This window comes from Lepisosteus oculatus, unplaced genomic scaffold, assembly GCF_040954835.1.
Source record: "Lepisosteus oculatus isolate fLepOcu1 unplaced genomic scaffold, fLepOcu1.hap2 HAP2_SCAFFOLD_45, whole genome shotgun sequence".
Lineage (NCBI taxonomy): Eukaryota > Metazoa > Chordata > Actinopteri > Semionotiformes > Lepisosteidae > Lepisosteus > Lepisosteus oculatus.
The window spans coordinates 1744897-1770869 of NW_027167988.1; the positions used below are offsets into that span (position 1 = coordinate 1744897).

General features: G+C 51.6%; 12 non-coding genes across 12 annotated transcripts; 6 read left to right on the plus strand and 6 right to left on the minus strand.

Moving 5' to 3' along the window:
* Positions 1-5952: 5952 nt before the first annotated feature.
* Positions 5953-6071, plus strand: LOC138229606 (5S ribosomal RNA). Its single transcript, XR_011186016.1, has one exon. It is a non-coding gene; the product is annotated as a 5S ribosomal RNA (ribosomal RNA).
* Positions 6072-6707: 636 nt separating this feature from the next.
* LOC138229398 (U1 spliceosomal RNA) lies at positions 6708-6871 on the minus strand. The gene has a single exon (XR_011185818.1). It is a non-coding gene; the product is annotated as a U1 spliceosomal RNA (small nuclear RNA).
* Positions 6872-8678: 1807 nt separating this feature from the next.
* Positions 8679-8797, plus strand: LOC138229470 (5S ribosomal RNA). The gene has a single exon (XR_011185881.1). It is a non-coding gene; the product is annotated as a 5S ribosomal RNA (ribosomal RNA).
* Positions 8798-9433: 636 nt separating this feature from the next.
* LOC138229394 (U1 spliceosomal RNA) lies at positions 9434-9597 on the minus strand. Its single transcript, XR_011185814.1, has one exon. It is a non-coding gene; the product is annotated as a U1 spliceosomal RNA (small nuclear RNA).
* Positions 9598-11404: 1807 nt separating this feature from the next.
* Positions 11405-11523, plus strand: LOC138229607 (5S ribosomal RNA). Its single transcript, XR_011186017.1, has one exon. It is a non-coding gene; the product is annotated as a 5S ribosomal RNA (ribosomal RNA).
* A 636-nt stretch (positions 11524-12159) lies between these two features.
* On the minus strand, positions 12160-12323 carry LOC138229376 (U1 spliceosomal RNA). The gene has a single exon (XR_011185796.1). It is a non-coding gene; the product is annotated as a U1 spliceosomal RNA (small nuclear RNA).
* Positions 12324-14130: 1807 nt separating this feature from the next.
* LOC138229537 (5S ribosomal RNA) lies at positions 14131-14249 on the plus strand. The gene has a single exon (XR_011185947.1). It is a non-coding gene; the product is annotated as a 5S ribosomal RNA (ribosomal RNA).
* Positions 14250-14885: 636 nt separating this feature from the next.
* LOC138229421 (U1 spliceosomal RNA) lies at positions 14886-15055 on the minus strand. The gene has a single exon (XR_011185838.1). It is a non-coding gene; the product is annotated as a U1 spliceosomal RNA (small nuclear RNA).
* Positions 15056-20319: 5264 nt separating this feature from the next.
* LOC138229561 (U5 spliceosomal RNA) lies at positions 20320-20436 on the plus strand. The gene has a single exon (XR_011185971.1). It is a non-coding gene; the product is annotated as a U5 spliceosomal RNA (small nuclear RNA).
* Positions 20437-20666: 230 nt separating this feature from the next.
* Positions 20667-20808, plus strand: LOC138229493 (U4 spliceosomal RNA). The gene has a single exon (XR_011185904.1). It is a non-coding gene; the product is annotated as a U4 spliceosomal RNA (small nuclear RNA).
* A 757-nt stretch (positions 20809-21565) lies between these two features.
* Positions 21566-21682, minus strand: LOC138229529 (U5 spliceosomal RNA). The gene has a single exon (XR_011185939.1). It is a non-coding gene; the product is annotated as a U5 spliceosomal RNA (small nuclear RNA).
* A 391-nt stretch (positions 21683-22073) lies between these two features.
* Positions 22074-22190, minus strand: LOC138229577 (U5 spliceosomal RNA). The gene has a single exon (XR_011185987.1). It is a non-coding gene; the product is annotated as a U5 spliceosomal RNA (small nuclear RNA).
* Between the last annotated feature and the right edge of the window lie 3783 nt (positions 22191-25973).

Below are 25973 nucleotides of genomic sequence, written 5' to 3' on the forward strand. Positions count from 1 at the left end.
GCCAGGAAAATGCACAGCAGCTTCGTAGCAATATCTGGGACAGACTTCCCCCCTGAGGGTAGCGGCCTGTACATTATTTCCCTTCTGAGTCTTTCCTGCTTCCCACCCCATAGAAATTGAAACATCAATCTCCTCAGCACCGCCGCAACACGGTGTGGGATTGGGAAGGTAGAAGCCAGAAAATTCAAGACAGGCAAGAGCTCGGCTTTGATGACCAGCACCTTCCCTGTCATGGTGAGGTCTCGGTCCTTCCATTGCATCAGTTTTTTGTTTAAGATTGGCAATTTGTTCTGCCAATTTACTGTTCCCATCTCTTCTCCAAAATACACCCCCAGGACCTTAATTCTCTTCTCTTGCAGCCTGAGATCATGTCCTTCTTTTGGCTCCCTCCAGTTCTGATAAAAAATCTCACTCTTAGATGTGTTAATTTTTGCGGAGGAAGCCAAAGAGAACCGATCACAGCACTGCAGAGCTCTGCTAATTGAGGCATTGTCAGAGAGGAGCAGGGTGACGTCATCCATGTATAGAGACGTCTTTACCTCTCCTCCCCCACTTCCAGGCACTGGTATCCCATTAATGGCCTGATCCTGGCGCAAGGCACAGGCTAAGGGCTCCATAGCCAAAACGAATAACAAGGGGGATAATGGGCAGCCCTGCCTCACCCCTGAACAGACTTCAAAGGTGCGTGATCTATTGCCATTAACCATGACTCTGCTGTTGCTACCTGTGTACAGCAGGTTAATCCACTTTCTCATGATGGGGCCAAACTTCATGTGCTCAAGTACCGATGTTAAGTACTGCCGGTTTAGGCGGTCAAAGGCCTTTTCTAGGTCTACACCTAAAATGCACAGAGGGAGGGAGCGATCCTCAGAGTACAGACAGACATCCCTCAACAAGGCCAGGTTGTCGCTCATCAGGCGTCCTGCTATCCCACAAGTCTGTTCTTTCCCTACCAGTGAGGCCACTACATTTTGTAGGCGCAGGAAAAGGGCTTTGGACAGGATCTTAGTGTCCACGCCTAACAGGCTGAGGGGTCTCCAGTTCTTTATGTCATTTTTTGCTCCTTTCTTAAACAAGAGAGAGATAGTGCCTTCTCTTAAGGAGTCAGGCAGCAATTCTGTCTTGTAGCTTTCCTCGAATAGGAGCAGTAGCGGATCCTGAAGCAGATCCCAAAAGGTGCAATAAAATTCTTTAGGGAGCCCGTCAGCACCCGGAGTTTTCCCCTTCTGTAAGCTCTCCATAGCCTGTCTCAGCTCTTCTACTGTCAAATCCCTCTCAAGTACTTCCCTATCTTCTTCACTCAAAATGTTTTCTAGCTTTGAGGTAAAAAAATGAATATCTTCATCCTTTACCTCTGTAGAGCTGTACAGTCTTGAGTAGAAGGCCTCGGTGCAGGAGAGGATAGCACTCGGCTCTGTTCTCTCTCGTCCCTCCTCATCAACTACACTTTCCATGACAGTCTTGGAGCCTACCACTTTCCTGAAAAAGAAGCGAGTACACTTCTCATTTTCTTCCAAGAACTGCACTCTGCTTCTTAACAGCACTCCTCGACTACTTTCTTCGGCTATGCTCCGGATGTCCTTTTTTAAAAGGGCGATATCCTCGAGCACATCGAAGCCACTGTGCAGCATCGTGTAGAGACGCTGCAGCTGCCTCTGTTTCCTGGCTAGCACTCCTCTCCGTCTGGCAGCAGCCTTCCTTCCCTCAGCCATGAAAAAGGCCTTTGTCCTCACCTTCACCTCCTCCCACCACTCTCCTACTGACCCGTACAGACACTGCAAGGACAGCCACTGTGATAGTTTCTCCTTGTAGCGGGATACTACCCCCTCGTTCTCTAGCAGCTTTGTGTTGAGTTTCCAGAGGCCTGGGCCAAAGACAGTCCCGCCCTGGAGTTCCACTCTACACCCTAAAGCCTGATGATCTGAGAAGAAGACAGGCTGAAGAGTGACCCCAACAACTTTCACTCTCTCTGAGACAAAGCAATAGTCAATTCTGGAGCTGCTATTCCTCCCTGACCATGTATATCCTGCTGTTGTGGGATATATACATCTATATGTGTCTGAGAGTTTAAAGTCTTGAACTAAGTTTTGCAGGGCCAGTGAGCTGGAATCCAATTTTATCGGCGAGCTAGACTGCCTGTCTGTGTGCTCTAAGATACAATTAAAATCCCCTCCCACTATCACGTCTGTGCTGCATAACAATAGGGGGGAGAGTGCCTTGAGTAGCTCCACCCTTCCTCCTACGTCAGTAGGGCAATACACATTGATTAGCCGCAGGTTAACGGTCCCCCATTCCACATCCACACACAGCAACCTGCCATCTATGACCCTCTGAATACTTTTCAATTTGAATGCCCATCCTTTGAAAAGAATGGCCACGCCAGAGGCTCTGTTGTTATTGTCCCCTGACCAAACAGAAGGCCCTTTATCCCACCTATCTTCAAAACTTTTATACCTCTCTTGATAGGCTAAAGCACACTCCTGCAACATCAACACATCTCCCTCTCTCTGCTGGAGGTAATCAAAGACAGACTGGCATTTAACTCTGTCATTGATACCTCTTGTGTTAAGAGAAATTATGTTAAGAGCCATATTACATAAGAAAGTGGAACCAGTCTTTACAAAACACATTTCTCTTCGGTCTCACCTGTTACCTTTTTCTTTTTCTTTTTCTTCTTACCAATTTCCTGCCAGCCATCCTCTGAATGAGCCTTCATCAGGGTGGCAGCAGTAAAAGCGTTCACAGAGTCCATTTCAAGGAAGGGGGTAGAGGGAGGGGTGGAGAGGTTCCAGCTGTCCCCATCGCCATGCTCTCCTTCCTCCTCGCTCGGGGAGAAAACAGAGTCATTTTTTCTTTTCCTCAAGTCCAGCTCCTGGGAGCACTGAGGGGAAAGGGGTGCAGCCGATGCACCAGTCTCCTCTTCCCCCTCACCCACCAGCTGCTGCAGATCCTCCGTGATGGACTGGATGGAGGAGAGGAGGGCATCTGTAGCACTTGCAGAGTCTGAGAAAAGCAGCTCCGCTGAATCCTGGGTATCCTCGCTGGACCCGCTCCACCGGGGGGCCCCACACTGGCCCTCGTTCTGAGGAGCAGGAGTGGGGGAGGGGTCCTCGCTGTTCTCGGGGGTTTTCAAACCCTCGTGCTTGTCTGGTGCAGTCTGCGGTTGTGGGGGCGTAGTGGATTTCTCTTCCACCAGCCCCGGAGCCACAGCAGGACTGATCCTGGCTGGAGGCTGAGAGTCTTTGTCCAACAAGGGTTCTTTGTTTGACTTGTTGTTTGCTTTGGATTTTCGGGCCGGTTTGGCTGAAACAAGCACTGCCTCATCCTTTCTCATTTTGAGTTTATTGGCGTAGGCGTGAGGGCAGTTCTTAAAAACGTGTCCTTCCGAGCCACATAAATTGCACTTTGGCAGCATTGAACAGTCAGAGGCTAAATGTCCCTGTTTGCCACAGGTCTTGCAGCATTTCACAGTGCAGGACGATGCCAGGTGTCCCACAGCACCACAGCGCCGACACACCTTTGGTTGTCCCACATAAAACACATAGCCATTGCAGGCGCCCAGCCGGATTGTAGAGGGCAGGTGCCTTAAGCCTCCATTTACGCTGTCCGGTAGCAAGCGAACCTCGAATTTCCTTGCTCCTGTTTTTATACCATCAACATCTCTAACCTCAGTTCCATGGTGGACGGTGCAGTACTGGTTAAGCCAGGTGTGAATGTCCTCCGTCTTTGCCAGTTCCGAGAACATAACAACATGCACCGTTTTCCTCTCTCTCTGTGTCAGAGGCTGCAAGTTGATCTTCTCAAGTGCAGGAACTTTCCCTCTTTTTGCCTCAAACACATCCACGCATTGTTCAAACAGAGGATAGGTAGCAAATACAACCTCAAATGCTTTCTGACCTGGGAGAGCGAAGATGAAATCCAAGTGCCGAGGTTCAAAGCCAAGTTCCTTCTGTAACACTTTTCTGCTGAACTGCATACGATCCATGAAGAGGTCATCCAAGAGCTCAAAACGTACAGCATTCTTACGGGATCCAAAGGTTGCCATTTCAAAAACCGCAAATCGAACACTGCTTCCAACAAAAGAAAAACAATCCAACTACTCCACCTACAGGCTGATCAAGGTATCTCCCCTGCCAGGTAAGTATGAGTTAAACAGGCCCCTGCAAGCGGCCCGCACCCACAGCACAAATCGCGCAGCCTAGGCCACCTCCTCGCCCCGCACGCCACCGCCTCCTGCTGGGCCCACTCTTTCACACACTCACACGCCACACTAACACTCAAAAGTGTGGGCAAAACGAGAAAACGAGCGCGCCGTTTCCTACACATCTGCAGTCGCCGTTGCGCATTCGCAGCATGTCCCGGGATGCAATTCGGCCTCATTTGCATAACTCCAGACCGGCAGATCGCCACGCAAGCTCGCGACGTGCGCCTGCCACACACCGAACAAACCTTTTCAGCAATTTCCAAAAAACGGGCCTGCTCGCCTGCCCACAAGGCTCCGTCTCTTACCTGCTCTCCAGAGCCTGCTGCCTTCTGTGCTTTTCTCTCGGCACCGCTGCAGCGCACACAACTCCTGCAGCGGGAGGGGGGGAGAAAGTTCCCGCGCTCCGCCGCAGGGAAGGCTCGCTCCGTGCGCACACGTCCTTTCGATGCCAGTCCAACAAGTGCTCCGCATTAGCTGCGTCGGGGCTCCGGCGTGTCGCACCTCACCTCACCTCGCACTGCCCCCTCCTTGAATGTCTGCCGCTGGGCATGCCCCGCTCTCCTCCGCCTTATCTTATCGCGTGTGAGCACCGACAATGGCCACAATGCCGGGGAATGGCACCTGTAAAGTGTTAATTGGGGCACAGGAACAGCCCGTCTCGTCTCGGGGGGGCCGGCTTCAGAGACAATACAGCAAACACAGCGGGGCGGGGGAAGAAGACGACACCACACATGCGGGTACATTCAGCTCCGGCGGGAACGAGACATTTGTCGGTCTTTTCAAGTGACGAGAGCCGAGCAATCCTTCACTTGTATCGTTTCTCCCCGGTGACTAGATCTGGCCCTGCGACTCTCGACTGGGCTCACCCCCGGGGCAGCCCAGCAGGTGTGAGCCTGGCCGGCACCCGGATGGGAGATTCCACCCCGGAAAAGCTCCGGTTGCTGCTGCTCCTGCAAGAGGTGTGACTGGGACCAGTAGGGAGCGCTCACCCTGCGGGCTGTGTGGCTCTCTTACGCTCCAGCCTCCTGATGGCGACACTCTGCTGCACAAACAGGCGCCGTCCTTCGGGGGAGGCGTCAAACCGAGGTCCCGACCCTCCTTGGCCATTAGGAAACCCCAGGGCGTCTCTCAAAAAGAGACGCCGGGGGTGTCCCTCTGGTGTTAGTGCTCCCCTTTACCCATCAGTCGGGGTCTCCTCCTAATCCCCGTCTCACCTGTAACAATCAATGACGAGGCCCCCCTGTCCGTGAGATTTAGTACTCGCGCAAGAGACCGGGGGCAGAGCGCGAACGCGGTCCCCCGCCCCCCACAAAGTGCGCGCTCCGGGTTCCCTCTCGGGGCCCTGCAACACAGCGGAAGGGCAGCGAGAAGGAGCCTCTTGCTCTGATGCCGCAAGGCCACAAGAGGGCGGAGGCGCCGCGCGCCCGGCCGACGTGTTGGACCGGTGCGCTTTACGTGCTGAAATAAACACACGAAAGCCCCGAAATGTTTCCAGAGTGCTGTGCACTGGAGGTTTTTGTCTGGTGAAGACTTGCCTGGTGCTCCTCCGTGCAGATTGTTTGTCCTCCTCCAGTGCGGGACGAGTCAACACAAGGGAGCGCATTCGCCAACATCCAGGCACGCAATGCGATTTGGAAAGCAGCTCCTTTCCAAAGAGTTGCACACGAACGATCCTTCAGTCCCGCTCGGGGGGCACGGAACCCCCGCCACACACAGCTTCAAGTAGCGAGTCAGGCGCTGGGGCTTTCGCTTTCAGCCACACCACCCTGAACACGCCCGATCTCGTCTGATCTCGGAAGCTAAGCAGCGTCGGGCCTGGTTAGTACTTGGATGGGAGACTGCCTGGGAATACCAGGTGCTGTAAGCTTTTGCTCTCCCGGCCAGCAGGGGTCGCCGTTGGTGCCGTAGGCTTTGGGAGGAAAACCTGCAGGATGGAAAGGTGATCTATAGCCTCATCTCTAGAGATGTTTTGTTGCTGTGGCATGTGTGTGACCCATATTCCAAAAAAAAAACCCGTCTGTAAAACGAATATCGAAGCTGCCTCTAAATCTGCAAATGAAGATGAGTCGATAAACCACTCGTTTTTCGTATAACTAGACATATATTCATTTGTTACCGATTTCATTCATTGAGCACGGATACAGTAGAGGTACAGCCATTCACTGTTTGACATGTCTGCACTGGTACAGAACCGAGCAATCAGAAAACGGGTGAAACTGTCTTTAGACTCAGCATACAGTACCGAGGCCCCCCATGACCAAATAAAGGCTAACCTCGATAATCAGCCTAAAGAACGCAGACTACAGCAAAATGACTGACTTTGAAAAGGGAATGAACGTCCGGAAGGAGTAGTGGAACTAGCTTGAGATGCTTCTCCGGACCCCTAACTAAAAGCCAGCGAGAACCAGCAGCGGCGTCCACTCCTGTCGAACCGGGATCCTTCCGCAGCCACGCAGCTCGTGGTGTCCTAAGCCTCCCGTATCTGATTTTGGACCAAGCACATCAGGGGAGAGCGAGAACGCAGTCCCCCACTTCTAGAAATTATGCAGTCGAGATTCCCACATTTGGGGAATTCGCAGGGGTCAACACAGCCGGAGTGCAATGGCCGAGCCTCGCCCTGGGTGAACCTCCTTCTTGATCAAGGTATCTCCCCTGCCAGGTAAGTATGAGTTAAACAGGCCCCTGCAAGCGGCCCGCACCCACAGCACAAATCGCGCAGCCTAGGCCACCTCCTCGCCCCGCACGCCACCGCCTCCTGCTGGGCCCACTCTTTCACACACTCACACGCCACACTAACACTCAAAAGTGTGGGCAAAACGAGAAAACGAGCGCGCCGTTTCCTACACATCTGCAGTCGCCGTTGCGCATTCGCAGCATGTCCCGGGATGCAATTCGGCCTCATTTGCATAACTCCAGACCGGCAGATCGCCACGCAAGCTCGCGACGTGCGCCTGCCACACACCGAACAAACCTTTTCAGCAATTTCCAAAAAACGGGCCTGCTCGCCTGCCCACAAGGCTCCGTCTCTTACCTGCTCTCCAGAGCCTGCTGCCTTCTGTGCTTTTCTCTCGGCACCGCTGCAGCGCACACAACTCCTGCAGCGGGAGGGGGGGAGAAAGTTCCCGCGCTCCGCCGCAGGGAAGGCTCGCTCCGTGCGCACACGTCCTTTCGATGCCAGTCCAACAAGTGCTCCGCATTAGCTGCGTCGGGGCTCCGGCGTGTCGCACCTCACCTCACCTCGCACTGCCCCCTCCTTGAATGTCTGCCGCTGGGCATGCCCCGCTCTCCTCCGCCTTATCTTATCGCGTGTGAGCACCGACAATGGCCACAATGCCGGGGAATGGCACCTGTAAAGTGTTAATTGGGGCACAGGAACAGCCCGTCTCGTCTCGGGGGGGCCGGCTTCAGAGACAATACAGCAAACACAGCGATGCGGGGGAAGAAGACGACACCACACATGCGGGTACATTCAGCTCCGGCGGGAACGAGACATTTGTCGGTCTTTTCAAGTGCCGAGAGCCGAGCAATCCTTCACTTGTATCGTTTCTCCCCGGTGACTAGATCTGGCCCTGCGACTCTCGACTGGGCTCACCCCCGGGGCAGCCCAGCAGGTGTGAGCCTGGCCGGCACCCGGATGGGAGATTCCACCCCGGAAAAGCTCCGGTTGCTGCTGCTCCTGCAAGAGGTGTGACTGGGACCAGTAGGGAGCGCTCACCCTGCGGGCTGTGTGGCTCTCTTACGCTCCAGCCTCCTGATGGCGACACTCTGCTGCACAAACAGGCGCCGTCCTTCGGGGGAGGCGTCAAACCGAGGTCCCGACCCTCCTTGGCCATTAGGAAACCCCAGGGCGTCTCTCAAAAAGAGACGCCGTGGGTGTCCCTCTGGTGTTAGTGCTCCCCTTTACCCATCAGTCGGGGTCTCCTCCTAATCCCCGTCTCACCTGTAACAATCAATGACGAGGCCCCCCTGTCCGTGAGATTTAGTACTCGCGCAAGAGACCGGGGGCAGAGCGCGAACGCGGTCCCCCGCCCCCCACAAAGTGCGCGCTCCGGGTTCCCTCTCGGGGCCCTGCAACACAGCGGAAGGGCAGCGAGAAGGAGCCTCTTGCTCTGACGCCGCAAGGCCACAAGAGGGCGGAGGCGCCGCGCGCCCGGCCGACGTGTTGGACCGGTGCGCTTTACGTGCTGAAATAAACACGCGAAAGCCCCGAAATGTTTCCAGAGTGCTGTGCACTGGAGGTTTTTGTCTGGTGAAGACTTGTCTGGTGCCCCTCCGTGCAGATTGTTTGTCCTCCTCCAGTGCAGGACGAGCCAACACAAGGGAGCGCATTCGCCAACATCCAGGCACGCAATGCGATTTGGAAAGCAGCTCCTTTCCAAAGAGTGGCACACGAACGATCCTTCAGTCCCGCTCGGGGAGCACGGAACCCCCACCACACACAGCTTCAAGTAGCGAGTCAGGCGGCCGGGCTTTCGCTTACGGCCACACCACCCTGAACACGCCCGATCTCGTCTGATCTCGGAAGCTAAGCAGCGTCGGGCCTGGTTAGTACTTGGATGGGAGACTGCCTGGGAATACCAGGTGCTGTAAGCTTTTGCTCTCCCGGCCAGCAGGGGTCGCCGTTGGTGCCATAGGCTTTGGGAGGAAAACCTGCAGGATGGAAAGGTGATCTATAGCCTCATCTCTAGAGATGTTTTGTTGCTGTGGCATGTGTGTGACCCATATTCCAAAAAAAAAACCCGTCTGTAAAACGAATATCGAAGCTGCCTCTAAATCTGCAAATGAAGATGAGTCGATAAACCACTCGTTTTTCGTATAACTAGACATATATTCATTTGTTACCGATTTCATTCATTGAGCACGGATACAATAGAGGTACAGCCATTCACTGTTTGACATGTCTGCACTGGTACAGAACCGAGCAATCAGAAAACGGGTGAAACTGTCTTTAGACTCAGCATACAGTACCGAGGCCCCCCATGACCAAATAAAGGCTAACCTCGATAATCAGCCTAAAGAACGCAGACTACAGCAAAACGACTGACTTTGAAAAGGGAATGAACGTCCGGAAGGAGTAGTGGAACTAGCTTGAGATGCTTCTCCGGACCCCTAACTAAAAGCCAGCGAGAACCAGCAGTGGCGTCCACTCCTGTCGAACCGGGATCCTTCCGCAGCCACGCAGCTCGTGGTGTCCTAACCTTCCTGCATCTGATTTTGGACCAAGCACATCAGGGTAGAGCGCGAACGCAGTCCCCCACTACCAGAAATTATGCAGTCGAGATTCCCACATTTGGGGAATTCGCAGGGGTCAGCACAGCCGGAGTGCAATGGCCGAGCCTCGCCCTGGGTGAACCTCCTTCTTGATCAAGGTATCTCCCCTGCCAGGTAAGTATGAGTTAAACAGGCCCCTGCAAGCGGCCCGCACCCACAGCACAAATCGCGCAGCCTAGGCCACCTCCTCGCCCCGCACGCCACCGCCTCCTGCTGGGCCCACTCTTTCACACACTCACACGCCACACTAACACTCAAAAGTGTGGGCAAAACGAGAAAACGAGCGCGCCGTTTCCTACACATCTGCAGTCGCCGTTGCGCATTCGCAGCATGTCCCGGGATGCAATTCGGCCTCATTTGCATAACTCCAGACCGGCAGATCGCCACGCAAGCTCGCGACGTGCGCCTGCCACACACCGAACAAACCTTTTCAGCAATTTCCAAAAAACGGGCCTGCTCGCCTGCCCACAAGGCTCCGTCTCTTACCTGCTCTCCAGAGCCTGCTGCCTTCTGTGCTTTTCTCTCGGCACCGCTGCAGCGCACACAACTCCTGCAGCGGGAGGGGGGGAGAAAGTTCCCGCGCTCCGCCGCAGGGAAGGCTCGCTCCGTGCGCACACGTCCTTTCGATGCCAGTCCAACAAGTGCTCCGCATTAGCTGCGTCGGGGCTCCGGCGTGTCGCACCTCACCTCACCTCGCACTGCCCCCTCCTTGAATGTCTGCCGCTGGGCATGCCCCGCTCTCCTCCGCCTTATCTTATCGCGTGTGAGCACCGACAATGGCCACAATGCCGGGGAATGGCACCTGTAAAGTGTTAATTGGGGCACAGGAACAGCCCGTCTCGTCTCGGGGGGGCCGGCTTCAGAGACAATACAGCAAACACAGCGGGGCGGGGGAAGAAGACGACACCACACATGCGGGTACATTCAGCTCCGGTGGGAACGAGACATTTGTCGGTCTTTTCAAGTGCCGAGAGCCGAGCAATCCTTCACTTGCATCGTTTCTCCCCGGTGACTAGATCTGGCCCTGCGACTCTCGACTGGGCTCACCCCCGGGGCAGCCCAGCAGGTGTGAGCCTGGCCGGCACCCGGATGGGAGATTCCACCCCGGAAAAGCTCCGGTGGCTGCTGCTCCTGCAAGAGGTGTGACTGGGACCAGTAGGGAGCGCTCACCCTGCGGGCTGTGTGGCTCTCTTACGCCCCAGCCTCCTGATGGCGACACTCTGCTGCACAAACAGGCGCCGTCCTTCGGGGGAGGCGTCAAACCGAGGTCCCGACCCTCCTTGGCCATTAGGAAACCCCAGGGCGTCTCTCAAAAAGAGACGCCGTGGGTGTCCCTCTGGTGTTAGTGCTCCCCTTTACCCATCAGTCGGGGTCTCCTCCTAATCCCCGTCTCACCTGTAACAATCAATGACGAGGCCCCCCTGTCCGTGAGATTTAGTACTCGCGCAAGAGACCGGGGGCAGAGCGCGAACGCGGTCCCCCGCCCCCCACAAAGTGCGCGCTCCGGGTTCCCTCTCGGGGCCCTGCAACACAGCGGAAGGGCAGCGAGAAGGAGCCTCTTGCTCTGATGCCGCAAGGCCACAAGAGGGCGGAGGCGCCGCGCGCCCGGCCGACGTGTTGGACCGGTGCGCTTTACGTGCTGAAATAAACACACGAAAGCCCCGAAATGTTTCCAGAGTGCTGTGCACTGGAGGTTTTTGTCTGGTGAAGACTTGCCTGGTGCTCCTCCGTGCAGATTGTTTGTCCTCCTCCAGTGCGGGACGAGCCAACACAAGGGAGCGCATTCGCCAACATCCAGGCACGCAATGCGATTTGGAAAGCAGCTCCTTTCCAAAGAGTTGCACACGAACGATCCTTCAGTCCCGCTCGGGGGGCACGGAACCCCCGCCACACACAGCTTCAAGTAGCGAGTCAGGCGCCGGGGCTTTTGCTTTCAGCCACACCACCCTGAACACGCCCGATCTCGTCTGATCTCGGAAGCTAAGCAGCGTCGGGCCTGGTTAGTACTTGGATGGGAGACTGCCTGGGAATACCAGGTGCTGTAAGCTTTTGCTCTCCCGGCCAGCAGGGGTCGCCGTTGGTGCCGTAGGCTTTGGGAGGAAAACCTGCAGGATGGAAAGGTGATCTATAGCCTCATCTCTAGAGATGTTTTGTTGCTGTGGCATGTGTGTGACCCATATTCCAAAAAAAAAACCCGTCTGTAAAACGAATATCGAAGCTGCCTCTAAATCTGCAAATGAAGATGAGTCGATAAACCACTCGTTTTTCGTATAACTAGACATATATTCATTTGTTACCGATTTCATTCATTGAGCACGGATACAATAGAGGTACAGCCATTCACTGTTTGACATGTCTGCACTGGTACAGAACCGAGCAATCAGAAAACGGGTGAAACTGTCTTTAGACTCAGCATACAGTACCGAGGCCCCCCATGACCAAATAAAGGCTAACCTCGATAATCAGCCTAAAGAACGCAGACTACAGCAAAACGACTGACTTTGAAAAGGGAATGAACGTCCGGAAGGAGTAGTGGAACTAGCTTGAGATGCTTCTCCGGACCCCTAACTAAAAGCCAGCGAGAACCAGCAGCGGCGTTCACTCCTGTCGAACCGGGATCCTTCCGCAGCCACGCAGCTCGTGGTGTCCTAACCTTCCTGTATCTGATTTTGGACCAAGCACATCAGGGGAGAGCGCGAACGCAGTCCCCCACTACCAGAAATTATGCAGTCGAGATTCCCACATTTGGGGAATTCGCAGGGGTCAGCACAGCCGGAGTGCAATGGCCGAGCCTCGCCCTGGGTGAACCTCCTTCTTGATCAAGGTATCTCCCCTGCCAGGTAAGTATGAGTTAAACAGGCCCCTGCAAGCGGCCCGCACCCACAGCACAAATCGCGCAGCCTAGGCCACCTCCTCGCCCCGCACGCCACCGCCTCCTGCTGGGCCCACTCTTTCACACACTCACACGCCACACTAACACTCAAAAGTGTGGGCAAAAAGAGAAAACGAGCGCGCCGTTTCCTACACATCTGCAGTCGCCGTTGCGCATTCGCAGCATGTCCCGGGATGCAATTCGGCCTCATTTGCATAACTCCAGACCGGCAGATCGCCACGCAAGCTCGCGACGTGCGCCTGCCACACACCGAACAAACCTTTTCAGCAATTTCCAAAAAACGGGCCTGCTTGCCTGCCCACAAGGCTCCGTCTCTTACCTGTTCTCCAGAGCCTGCTGCCTTCTGTGCTTTTCTCTCGGCACCGCTGCAGTGCACACAACTCCTGCAGCGGGAGGGGGGGAGAAAGTTCCCGCGCTCCGCCGCAGGGAAGGCTCGCTCCGTGCGCACACGTCCTTTCGATGCCAGTCCAACAAGTGCTCCGCATTAGCTGCGTCGGGGCTCCGGCGTGTCGCACCTCACCTCACCTCGCACTGCCCCCTCCTTGAATGTCTGCCGCTGGGCATGCCCCGCTCTCCTCCGCCTTATCTTATCGCATGTGAGCACCGACAATGGCCACAATGCCGGGGAATGGCACCTGTAAAGTGTTAATTGGGGCACAGGAACAGCCCGTCTCGTCTCGGGGGGGGCGGCTTCAGAGACAATACAGCAAACACAGCGGGGCGGGGGAAGAAGACGACACCACACATGCGGGTACATTCAGCTCCGGCGGGAACGAGACATTTGTCGGTCTTTTCAAGTGCCGAGAGCCGAGCAATCCTTCACTTGTATCGTTTCTCCCCGGTGACTAGATCTGGCCCTGCGACTCTCGACTGGGCTCACCCCCGGGGCAGCCCAGCAGGTGTGAGCCTGGCCGGCACCCGGATGGGAGATTCCACCCCGGAAAAGCTCCGGTTGCTGCTGCTCCTGCAAGAGGTGTGACTGGGACCAGTAGGGAGCGCTCACCCTGCGGGCTGTGTGGCTCTCTTACGCCCCAGCCTCCTGATGGCGACACTCTGCTGCACAAACAGGCGCCGTCCTTCGGGGGAGGCGTCAAACCGAGGTCCCGACCCTCCTTGGCCATTAGGAAACCCCAGGGCGTCTCTCAAAAAGAGACGCCGGGGGTGTCCCTCTGGTGTTAGTGCTCCCCTTTACCCATCAGTCGGGGTCTCCTCCTAATCCCCGTCTCACCTGTAACAATCAATGACGAGGCCCCCCTGTCCGTGAGATTTAGTACTCGCGCAAGAGACCGGGGGCAGAGCGCGAACGCGGTCCCCCGCCCCCCACAAAGTGCGCGCTCCGGGTTCCCTCTCGGGGCCCTGCAACACAGCGGAAGGGCAGCGAGAAGGAGCCTCTTGCTCTGACGCCGCAAGGCCACAAGAGGGCGGAGGCGCCGCGCGCCCGGCCGACGTGTTGGACCGGTGCGCTTTACGTGCTGAAATAAACACGCGAAAGCCCCGAAATGTTTCCAGAGTGCTGTGCACTGGAGGTTTTTGTCTGGTGAAGACTTGCCTGGTGCTCCTCCGTGCAGATTGTTTGTCCTCCTCCAGTGCGGGACGAGCCAACACAAGGGAGCGCATTCGCCAACATCCAGGCATGCAATGCGATTTGGAAAGCAGCTCCTTTCCAAAGAGTTGCACACGAACGATCCTTCAGTCCCGCTCGGGGGGCACGGAACCCCCGCCACACACAGCTTCAAGTAGCGAGTCAGGCGCCGGGGCTTTCGCTTATGGCCACACCACCCTGAACACGCCCGATCTCGTCTGATCTCGGAAGCTAAGCAGTGTCGGGCCTGGTTAGTACTTGGATGGGAGACTGCCTGGGAATACCAGGTGCTGTAAGCTTTTGCTCTCCCGGCCAGCAGGGGTCACCGTTGGTGCCGTAGGCTTTGGGAGGAAAACCTGCAGGATGGAAAGGTGATCTATAGCCTCATCTCTAGAGATGTTTTGTTGCTGTGGCATGTGTGTGACCCATATTCCAAAAAAAAAACCCGTCTGTAAAACGAATATCGAAGCTGCCTCTAAATCTGCAAATGAAGATGAGTCGATAAACCACTCGTTTTTCGTATAACTAGACATATATTCATTTGTTACCGATTTCATTCATTGAGCACGGATACAATAGAGGAACAGCCATTCACTGTTTGACATGTCTGCACTGGTACAGAACCGAGCAATCAGAAAACGGGTGAAACTGTCTTTAGACTCAGCATACAGTACCGAGGCCCCCCATGACCAAATAAAGGCTAACCTCGATAATCAGCCTAAAGAACGCAGACTATAGCAAAACGACTGACTTTGAAAAGGGAATGAACGTCCGGAAGGAGTAGTGGAACTAGCTTGAGATGCTTCTCCGGACCCCTAACTAAAAGCCAGCGAGAACCAGCAGCGGCGTCGACTCCTTTCGAACCGGGATCCTTCCGCAGCCACGCAGCTCGTGGTGTCCTAACCCTCCCGTATCTGATTTTGGACCAAGCACATCAGGGGAGAGCGCGAACGCAGTCCCCCACTACCAGAAATTATGCAGTCGAGATTCCCACATTTGGGGAATTCGCAGGGGTCAGCACAGCCGGAGTGCAATGGCCGAGCCTCGCCCTGGGTGAACCGATTTCGATTTTTAAGAACTTTATTTTCTTTTCACAAAAAAATACAGGACATCACAAATCAGAAAGCTTTACATTCATATACATACTTAAAACAGTATATATGATCACATCTCATTACATTTTGACATGGTAACAGTTACATAGCAACAATTTTCTTTTTTTCTGGTGCAAATCACATTCTTTACTTAAACTTGATAATGTTTTTCACAGTTTCTTGAGATATTGACCTATGCTCTCTATTTCCCACAGATTTTCTGCTTCCTCCCTCCCTTCTCTCCACAGATCTCTGAGGTAATAGTTCTCTCGGGTGATGAACAGGGCCAGGCTACCTGCTGCCTTGACTGGGATCTCGATGCCTTTGAACAGCCCCATGTTCCTCACTCTCCACAGGGCAACTTTCCCACTGTTCACCACGGCCCAGATCCTGTCAAACACGTCAGGAGGAAGTTTGACAGGAGAGATGCCGTATATGACAAAAGCAGCGGTCAGGGTAAATTGGGGCGAGAGAGCCAGCAACCAATCTTCAAACTGTGCCCAGAAGGCCTTAGCAAAAAAGCAGGACCACAGGAGATGGGATACAGTCTCCTCCTCGCCGCAGCCCACCCTAACGCAGCGAGGGCTGGGGGTGAGGCCCCTACGGTACAAGAAAGTTCGTACCGGTAAGCACTGGTGGACGACACTCCAGGCTAAATCTCTGTGAATGTTGCACAGAAACTTAGAGGATGTGTGTTTCCACACCTTCCTTGTTTGGGCTGATGTTAAAATGCCCACATGGGTCTGCCTATTGTTCTGGGGTGCAACGAAATCTTCCAGTTTTTGGACGCTGACATCTCGGAGGGGAATATGGCCAATTGGGTGAGATCTTAGAAAACTTTTAACTGTCCCATAAATTGCAGGGCATGTGTCAGAGAGTGGGACGTCCAGCTTGGGTCTGACACCCCACACTCTGAACACCTCCCTACCTACCCAGAGCCTGGAAAAATAAGTCCAGGTACGCGCTGCAGGTGCTGTTGCAAAGCCTCTCAGCACAGAGGCCAGGAAAATGCACAGCAGCTTCGTAGCAATATCTGGGACAGACTTCCCCCCTGAGGGTAGCGGCCTGTACATTATTTCCCTTCTGAGTCTTTCCTGCTTCCCACCCCATAGAAATTGAAACATCAATCTCCTCATCACCGCCGCAACACGGTGTGGGATTGGGAAGGTAGAAGCCAGAAAATTCAAGACAGGCAAGAGCTCGGCTTTGATGACCAGCACCTTCCCTGTCATGGTGAGGTCTCGGTCCTTCCATTGCATCAGTTTTTTGTTTAAGATTGGCAATTTGTTCTGCCAATTTACTGTTCCCATCTCTTCTCCAAAATACACCCCCAGGACCTTAATTCTCTTCTCTTGCAGCCTGAGATCATGTCCTTCTTTTGGCTCCCTCCAGTTCTGATAAAAAATCTCACTCTTAGATTTGTTAATTTTTGCGGAGGAAGCCAAAGAGAAACGATCACAGCACTGCAGAGCTCTGCTAATTGAGGCATTGTCAGAGAGGAGCAGGGTGACGTCATCCATGTATAGAGATGTCTTTACCTCTCCTCCCCCACTTCCAGGCACTGGTATCCCATTAATGGCCTGATCCTGGCGCAAGGCACAGGCTAAGGGCTCCATAGCCAAAACGCATAACAAGGGGGATAATGGGCAGCCCTGCCTCACCCCTGAACAGACTTCAAAGGGGCGTGATCTATTGCCATTAACCATGACTCTGCTGTTGCTACCTGTGTACAGCAGGTTAATCCACTTTCTCATGATGGGGCCAAACTTCATGTGCTCAAGTCCCGATGTTAAGTACTGCCGGTTTAGGCGGTCAAAGGCCTTTTCTAGGTCTACACCTAAAATGCAAAGAGGGAGGGAGCGATCCTCAGAGTACAGACAGACATCCCTCAACAAGGCCAGGTTGTCGCTCATCAGGCGTCCTGCTATCCCACAAGTCTGTTCTTTCCCTACCAGTGAGGCCACTACATTTTGTAGGTGCAGGAAAAGGGCTTTGGACAGGATCTTAGTGTCCACGCCTAACAGGCTGAGGGGTCTCCAGTTCTTTATGTCATTTTTTGCTCCTTTCTTAAACAAGAGAGAGATAGTGCCTTCTCTTAAGGAGTCAGGCAGCAATTCTGTCTTATAGCTTTCCTCGAATAGGACCAGTAGCGGATCCTGAAGCAGATCCCAAAAGGTGCAATAAAATTCTTTAGGGAGCCCGTCAGCACCTGGAGTTTTCCCCTTCTGTAAGCTCTCCATAGCCTGTCTCAGCTCTTCTACTGTCAAATCCCTCTCAAGTACTTCCCTATCTTCTTCACTCAAAACGTTTTCTAGCTTTGAGGTAAAAAAATGAATTTCTTCATCCTTTACCTCTGTAGAGCTGTACAGTCTTGAGTAGAAGGCCTTGGTGCAGGAGAGGATAGCACTCGGCTCTGTTCTCTCTCGTCCCTCCTCATCAACTACACTTTCCATGACAGACTTGGAGCCTACCACTTTCCTGAAAAAGAAGCGAGTACACTTCTCATTTTCTTCCAAGAACTGCACTCTGCCTCTTAACAGCACTCCTCGACTACTTTCTTCGGCTATGCTCCGGATGTCCTTTTTTAAAAGGGTGATATCCTCGAGCACATCGAAGCCACTGTGCAGCATCGTGTAGAGACGCTGCAGCTGCCTCTGTTTCCTGGCTAGCACTCCTCTCCGTCTGGCAGCAGCCTTCCTTCCCTCAGCCATGAAAAAGGTCTTTGTCCTCATCTTCACCTCCTCCCACCACTCTCCTACTGACCCGTACAGACACTGCAAGGACAGCCACTGTGATAGTTTCTCCTTGTAGCGGGATACTACCCCCTCGTTCTCTAGCAGCTTTGTGTTGAGTTTCCAGAGGCCTGGGCCAAAGACAGTCCCGCCCTGGAGTTCCACTCTACACCCTAAAGCCTGATGATCTGAGAAGAAGACAGGCTGAAGAGTGACCCCAACAACTTTCACTCTCTCTGAGACAAAGCAATAGTCAATTCTGGAGCTGCTATTCCTCCCTGACCATGCATATCCTGCTGTTGTGGGATATATACATCTATATGTGTCTGAGAGTTTAAAGTCTTGAACTAAGTTTTGCAGGGCCAGTGAGCTGGAATCCAATTTTATCGGAGAGCTAGACTGCCTGTCTCTGTGCTCTAAGATACAATTAAAATCCCCTCCCACTATCACGTCTGTGCTACTTAACAATAGGGGAGAGAGTGCCTTGAGTAGCTCCACCCTTCCTCCCACGTCAGTAGGACAATACACATTGATTAGCCGCAGGTTAACGGTCCCCCATTCCACATCCACACACAGCAACCTGCCATCTATGACCCTCTGAATACTTTTCAATTTGAAAGCCCATCCTTTGAAAAGAATGGCCACGCCAGAGGCTCTGTTGTTATTGTCCCCTGACCAAACAGAAGGCCCTTTATCCCACCTATCTTCAAAGCTTTTATACCTCTCTTGATAGGCTAAAGCACACTCCTGCAACATCAACACATCTCCCTCTCTCTGCTGGAGGTAATCAAAGACACACTGACATTTAACTCCGTCATTGATACCTCTGGTGTTAAGAGAAATTATGTTTAGAGCCATATTACATAAGAAAGTGGAACCAGTCTTTACAAAACACATTTCTCTTCGGTCTCACCTGTTACCTTCTTCTTTTTCTTTTTCTTCTTACCAATTTCCTGCCAGCCATCCTCTGAATGAGCCTTCATCAGGGTGGCAGCAGTAAAAGCATTCACGGAGTCCATTTCAAGGAAGGGGGTAGAGGGAGGGGTGGAGGGGTTCCAGCTGTCCCCATCGCCATTCTCTCCTTCCTCCTCGCCCGGGGAGAAAACAGAGTCATTTTTCCTTTTCCTCAAGTCCAGCTCCTGGGAGCACTGAGGGGAAAGGGGTGCAGCCGATGCACCAGTCTCCTCTTCCCCCTCACCCACCAGCTGTTGCAGATCCTCCGTGATGGACTGGATGGAGGAGAGGAGGGCATCTGTAGCACTTGCAGAGTCTGAGAAAAGCAGCTCCGCTGAATCCTGGGTATCGTCGCTGGACCCGCTCCACCGGGGGGCCCCACACTGGCCCTCGTTCTGAGGAGCAGGAGTGGGGGAGGGGTCCTCGCTGTTCTCGGGGGTTTTCAAACCCTCGTGCTTGTCTGGTGCAGTCTGCGGTTGTGGGAGCGTAGTGGATTTCTCTTCCACCGGCCCCGGAGCCACAGCAGGACTGATCCTGGCTGGAGGCTGAGACTCTTTGTCCAACAAGGGTTCTTTGTTTGACTTGTTGTTTGCTTTGGCTTTTCGGGCCGGTTTGGCTGAAACAAGCACTGCCTCATCCTTTCTCATTTTGAGTTTATTGGCGTAGGCGTGAGGGCAGTTCTTAAAAACGTGTCCTTCCGAGCCACATAAATTGCACTTTGGCAGCATTGAACAGTCAGAGGCTAAATGTCCCTGTTTGCCACAGGTCTTGCAGCATTTCACAGTGCAGGAAGATGCCAGGTGTCCCACAGCACCACAGCGCCGACACACCTTTGGTTGTCCCACATAAAAAACATAGCCATTGCAGGCGCCCAGCCGGATTGTAGAGGGCAGGTGCCTTAAGCCTCCATTTACATTGTCCGGTAGTAAGCGAACCTCGAATTTCCTTGCTCCTGTTTTTATACCGTCAACATCTCTAACCTCAGTTCCATGGTGGACGGTGCAGTACTGGTTAAGCCAGGTGTGAATGTCCTCCGTCTTTGCCAGTTCCGAGAACATAACAACATGCACCGTTTTCCTCTCTCTCTGTGTCAGAGGCTGCAAGTTGATCTTCTCAAGTGCAGGAACTTTCCCTCTTTTTGCCTCAAACACATCCACGCATTGTTCAAACAGAGGATAGGTACCAAATACAACCTCAAATGCTTTCTGACCTGGGAGAGCAAAGATGAAATCCAAGTGCCGAGGTTCAAAGCCAAGTTCCTTCTGTAACACTTTTCTGCTGAACTGCATACGATCCATGAACAGGTCATCCAAAAGCTCAAAACGTACAGCATTCTTGCGGGATCCAAAGGTTGCCATCTCAAACTGCAAAACAAACACTGCTTCCACAAAACAAGAAAACAATCCAACTACTCCAACTACAGGCTGATCAAGGTATCTCCCCTGCCAGGTAAGCCGAGAGCCGCAGGCGATGAGCCCGGAGCTGAACGGGCCCCACTGGCTCGTTTGTAAGGCCAGGTGCATTGCCAACCACGACCGGCAGGGCAGAGGCCTTGAAGGCAGCCTGGGCTCCTGCAGCTGTCCAGCCACGCACTCTGGTTTCTCTTCATCTCGTACAAATCTTTTGCCTTTTACTAAAGATTTCCATGAAGAGGAGCATGAATGAGTTCCATACAATTTTTGTGCTTTCCTGCCTTCGGGTGGGGCGCAGCTGGGCTGGTCAAAGAGAGAAAACAAAACCGCTCACAATCACTCTTACTACTGCGACTGTGGCCGTCTGCTCTGCGAGTCCTCGGTCTCCGCCTGTCTGATTGGTGCTCTTTTCTTTGGGGGGCGGGAAGTGTCAGGCCGCAAATATGAAGCGTTACAGCAACGACATGCCATGAGACGATTGATAACGATTTCCATAGGATCCACGCGGTTGCCTGGCAACCGTCAGCTTTGCGCAGTGGCAGTATCGTAGCCTGTGAGGTTTAGCCGATGCGCGATTATTGCTAGTTGAAAACTTTTCCCAATACCCCGCTTCCGCCGGTTTGCAATACAATCGGCGAAAGCAATTCTTGACAGTCTCGTCAGAGACTGAGCAAGGTGTTTAAAGACAGATTTTGTCATGGTAACATCATGGTAGAAAGAAACAAGCTTGTTACGTCTCAACAGAAACACTCTTTAGCTCTTTCAGCGTTATGCAGAGAACAGCGTCTGTCGAGATCACTTTTGAGTCAGCGCGAAACGCCGTGTGCTGTCAGTTTGATTTCATATTGCTCGTAGCGGCGCCCGGCTTTTGTCTGTCAAACGTTAGGTTGCCCTTCTTCATGCTGCATCGTCGGCATGAGTGGAGCTTTTTAAACGTCTGTATTTACTGCGCCTCATAAGAAATCGTTTGTCCCCGTTCAAAACAGATTGTGCGATGTCCTGCAGCGTTCGCAAAGCAAACCTTTGACAGTTTGAAAGAGGAATTTATTCTGCTTCCTGTGCGTGCAGTAGTTACAAAGTTGAACGTCTTTATACGATCTGCCGCAGATCTTACAAACGAGCCAGTGGGGCCCGTTCAGCTCGGGGCTCATCGCCTGCGGCTCACGGCTTGCGAGCGTGCCCAATCCGTGCGATAACTCGGAAAACACCCGGCCACACTGTGCCGGAAACGACGCACTCTGGGAAGCCGCTATGCAAAGCGAGGTCCCAAGATCCCCTGCGGCCGGACACTTCCCACCCCCCAAAGAAAAGAGCGCCAATCAGACGGCCGGAGACCGAGGACTCGCGGAGCAGACTGCCACAATTGCCATAACAAGACCGATTGCGAGCGTTATTGTTTTCTCTCTTTGACCAGCCAGGCTGCGCCCCACCCGAAGGCAGGGAAGCACAAAAATTGCATGGAACTCATTCATGCTCCTCTCCACGGAAATCTTTAGTAAAAGGCAAAAGATTTGTACGAGATGAAGAGAAACCAGAGTGCGTGGCTGCACAGCTGCAGGAGCCCAGGCCGCCTTCAAAGCCTCTGCGCTGCCGGTCATGGTTGGCAATACACCTGGCCTTACAAACGAGCCAGTGGGGCCCGTTCAGCTCCGGGCTCATCGCCTGCGGCTCTCAGCTTGCGGCCGTGCCCAATCCGTGCGATAAGTCGGAAAACACCCAGCCACACTGTGCCGGAAACGACGCACTCTGGGAAGCCGCTATGCAAAGCGAGGTCCCAAGATCCCCTGCGGCCGGACACTTCCCGCCCCCCAAAGAAAAGAGCGCCAATCAGACAGCCGGAGACCGAGGACTCGCGGAGCAGACGGCCACAATTGCCATAACAAGAGTGATTGCGAACGTTTTTGTTTTCTGTCTTTGACCAGCCAGGCTGCGCCCCACCCGAAGGCAGGGAAGCACAAAAATTGCATGAAACTTATTCATGCTCCTCTCCACGGAAATCTTTAATAAAAGGCGAAAGATTTGTACGAGATGAAGAGAAACCAGAGTGCGTGGCTGCACAGCTGCAGGAGCCCAGACCGCCTTCAAAGCCTCTGCGCTGCCGGTCGTGGTTGGCAATGCACCTGGCCTTACAAACTAGCCAGTGGGGCCCGTTCAGCCCCGGGCTCATCGCCTGCGGCTCTCGGCTTGTGGGCGTGCCCAATCCGTGCGATAACTCGGAAAACACCCGGCCACACTGTGTCGGAAACAACGCACTGTAAGGCACCTTGAAGCGTGCACCCCCAACATTCTTCTTTGCACATCTGTGAAAGGTAAACTCTTGAGCAAACTCTGAACCAGCTCTAAGGAAACTAATCCGATTAGACGTTACTTTGACTCATCCTTTAAGGGACCCTTGATAATTGGAGAAATCAATGATTTCGAATGAATTCTGTATGCGTCAAAAGACAGCTATACACAGAAAACATGCAGGACACTGCTCATGATGTTTCCCGAGCCGAAACACAGTGCGTTTTTCCAAGCCATCTGACAAAGCCCGCCCACTGAAAACTGCAGCAGATCGTGTAAAGACGTTCAACTTTGTAACTACTGCACGCACAGGAAGCAGAATAAATTCCTCTTTTCAAACTGTCAAAGGTTTGCTTTGCGAACGCTGCAGGACATCGCAAAATCTCTTTTGAACGGGGACAAACGATTTCTTATGGGGCGCAGTAAGTACAGACGTTAAAAAAGCTCCACTCATGCCGACGATGCAGCATGAAGAAGCGCAACCTAACGTTTGACAGACAAAAGCCGGGACGCCGAGCAATATGAAATCAAACTGACAGCACACGGCGTTTCGCGCTGACTCAAAAGTGATCTCGACAGACGCTGTTCTCTGCATAACACTAAAAGAGCTAAAGAGCGTTTCTGTTGAGACGTAACCCAGTGGGCAAAAGACGTATAATATACGTCTATTAAACGCATACCTTAGACGTCTAAATGTGGTCTGCAATTCGTCTAGAATGAAATTCTAATATACGTCTATTGTTATACGTCAATTATACGTCTATGATTAGATGTTCATTATACGTAAATGGTTGGAGTTCTATTATACGGATAAATTTAGAGGACTATTATACATATATGGTAGGAGTTCCGGATAACTTTAGAGGACTATTCTACGTATATGGTTGGAGGTCTATTATACGGATAACTTTAGAGGTCTATTATACGTATATGGGTAGAGGTCTATTATACGGATAACTTTAGAGGTCTATTATATGTATATGGTTAGAGGTCTATTATACGGATAACTTTAGAGGTCTATTATACGTATATGGGTAGAGGTCTATTATACATCAAAGTTAGGTTTTACAGGTGTAGAAACTAGTAAATCAACCCAATGATTTGGTTTAGAAATTTATTCTGAAAATACACATTCACACCTGAAAAATATGTATTTCAAATTATACATTGTATACAATCAATCAACAATCAACATATGGGCAATAATCATAAAAAACACAACTAGTCTTAAACTTCAGCTACAAATTCTGGTAATATGGCAATATACAGTATAGTAACGGCAAACACAAACTAATTACATTAACACACTAACTCAAAACCACATTTTGATTCAAATATACATTTTAAAATGTACAACTTCTATATTTCCAAGAAAAAAAATATTACAATGGAAGTTAAGACGATTTTTGTCCACTATTTGCAAACCCTGTGTAATTGTCCTAACAGTTAGAACCAAAAACCTAGTATTTTCAGTGTCCAGATCTCCTGGCCCCCTGCCTTGCATATGCATTCTTCAAGTAACACATTGCGTGCTCCTTTATTTCTTTTTCTGCTGATTTAGGGCGGGACTTCAGCACCGCAGCTAGGAGAAAATTATATAATATTACTTCCCAAATTAATGATGATTAATATCTTCTTTAGTATAATCTAAAAAATGAACGGTTTACTAAGCTCAAAGCTGAAATAAATGTATAAAATTTGGCTTGCATCATAGAAGTTGAGCAATAAAGTCTGTCCTAATTAAAGAGTACCCAAAGTTTGAAAGTACAACATAGAATAAGAATAGAGAAACGGCAAAACGATTTAGTGTCATCTTCCCCATTCACACCATTCCCCATTTCGAATGAATTCTGTATGCGTTAAAAGACAGCTATACACAGAAAACATGCAGGACACTGCTCACGATGTTTGCCGAGCCGAAACACAGTGCGTTTTTCCAAGCCATTTGACAACGCCCGCCCACTGAAAACTGCAGCAGATCGTGTAAAGACGTTCAACTTTGTAACTACTGCACGCACAGGAAGCAGAATAAATTCCTCTTTTCAAACTGTCAAAGGTTTGCTTTGCGAACGCTGCAGGACATCGCACAACCTCTTTTGAACGGGGACAAACGATTTCTTATGGGGCGCAGTAAGTACAGACGTTTAAAAAGCTCCACTATTTTTATGTGCCATTTTTTGCTTATTCACTTACTATTTTAATCAAAATAATATTAAGAAAGATCTGTATGTATTCAGATAGTATTATTATTGTTCATACTTACTCGTCAAAAGAGGATTGCTGAGATATTTGCGGATATACTTCTACGTTTGAAAAACGTGTCCAAAATGGTGACCAACGAATACTAGCAATGCATTGTGGTATATAACCGGAAAATATGCTGGGTTCGATATTTTCTCAACGTATGCGTTTATTAATGTTGTCGATATTATGGTTGAAATTTAACATTGATAATACATCGCGGCTATGTGCCCCCTGCTATGAGCTGATGTGCAATTTTAACGCATGCAGTTAGTAAGGATCGGTCACTGTTGTATGGTATTATATACAGTATAATGACATTATGGAATAGGATGGGGACAGGCCTGGCATCACGGGGGGAGGGAGGAATGTCGCCCCTTCAGTTTTGGGCAAAAAGATGTACCTAACTTACCTAGGAGTATACGGCACTCTGCACAGTGTACGAAGTAATTTTCGCAGTAATTAATTTATTATATTTACTATATTTATTATACACGTGTAAATTAATTACTGCGAAAATAATTTACTTCGTACACTGTGCAGAGTGCCGTATACTCCTAGTTGCGGCACACACGATACATACAGTAAAAAGCCTCAGGCACTGTGTTAGATGTGTTTTCGACGTTATATATGCGTTTATTAATGTCGTCGATTTTACGGTTGCAATTCGACTTTGATTATACGTCGAGGCGACGTATATATACGTATAGCCGTATTTTCGCCGTGAATATACGTATATTCGACGAATCAGTGCCCACTGGGTAAACTCTTCAGCAAACTCTGAACCAGCTCTAAGGAAACTAATCCGATTAGACGTTACTTTGACTCATCTTTTTACGCTAGGGTTAGGGTTAGCATTCCCACGCTACTTAGACACTTTGTTTACGCTCAGTGCTTGATTTTGGGAACTTCAGGACGAGTGGGAATTTTCTCCTATCTGTCAATTCTGTTTTGTTTTGGAGACTCTTGGCTGCCTATGTTGTACAGTGCAGCGTGAAGGAAACATTTTCCAAAACTGTCAGCTCAAAAGTTGTAAGAAAACCTCTCCAGCTGCTTTAACTCTCTTCATTTTTGTCATTTAATGTGACACTCGATGTATAACTGGAGCCTCACATATGCAAATGGTGAGGCTCCAGTTCGACACCCAGTTCAATACCACTTTACAGTAAATGACAAAAGCATGGCAGACTGTGCCGGACCGGCAGATTACTTCCGCTTATTTTTACCACATTAAACAATGGAAATCCAACCACTTGCATTTGTGACACTTGATTTTGGCTGCACCTAAGACACTCTTAAATCTT